Genomic DNA, 987 nt, shown 5'->3' with positions numbered 1-987 from the left:
CACCCCGGCGCGGGCCCCAGGCAGCCGGCGGGCGAGCCGCCAAGCCGGGGCGGAGGCGGGCCGACACCTCTGCCCCACGCCCGCCGCGCTCCGGCCGCCGGCCCGCCTCGGCTCGCCCGGCCCCGCCACCTCCCCGGTGCGACGGGGCGCGGCGCGGGCAGCCCCGCGGCGGGCAGGGGCGGGGGAGCCGCCGCCCGGCTCCGCGCCGCCCCGCTCCCTCTCCCAGCCCCCGCCGGCGAAGCCAGCTGGGCGGCAGCGCCCCAGAGCGAGCACCTCCCTTCCTTCCCCCCGGGCGCTGGATGTTGCTGTTGTTTTGCTGCCGCCGCCGCAGGTCGGCCGGGGTGGGCGCGGAGGGAGGGAAGGAGCGCGGGAGGGAGGGGAAGGGAAGGGAAGGGAAGGGGTGCGCTGCGCTGCGAAGCCGGCTGCCAGGCGCACGCCTCTGCCTGACACACGGGCGGGGAGGAGGAGCCGGCCGGGCAGGTTTGTCAGCGGGGCGGCGGCCCCGCTCCCCTCCCCGGGCTGCTGGGGATAATTAGTGTCTGTGCGAGTCCGTCTGCCCCCCGGAGGCAGGGCGGGCGGCGCGGAGTCAGTGCGTGCCCGGCTGTTTGTGCGCGGTGACTCGCCCCGGCCCCTCGGCGGAGCCTCCACCCCGCGGGCGGGGAACCGCCCGGCCCGCCCGGCCGCGCTCCCCGCCGTGACCCTCCCACCGCCACTCACCCCGCCGGCCCGGGGAGCCTGGCAGGGCGAGCGGCGCCGGCGTCATGTGACAGCGCGGCCCGGTGCCAGGAGCCCGGGGGGAAGGCGAGCGGGCGGGCGGAGGGCGGGAGGCAGGGCGGCGGGCGGGCAGCTCCTCCTCGCACACAGACCCGGAGCCACGGCGGAGGCGCCTCAGCCGCGGGACACGCCGGCCTTGCGCCTCGGAGCCGCCGCAGCGCCCCCAGCCCCCGCCACCCAGCGCGACCCCCGGCCCCGCGGGAGCCGACGGCG

Source organism: Pelecanus crispus, chromosome 4, assembly GCF_030463565.1.
Source record: "Pelecanus crispus isolate bPelCri1 chromosome 4, bPelCri1.pri, whole genome shotgun sequence".
NCBI classification, from domain to species: Eukaryota; Metazoa; Chordata; class Aves; order Pelecaniformes; family Pelecanidae; genus Pelecanus; species Pelecanus crispus.
The sequence above is the reverse complement of the archived record's forward strand: the minus strand, read 5'-3'. Positions refer to the sequence as shown.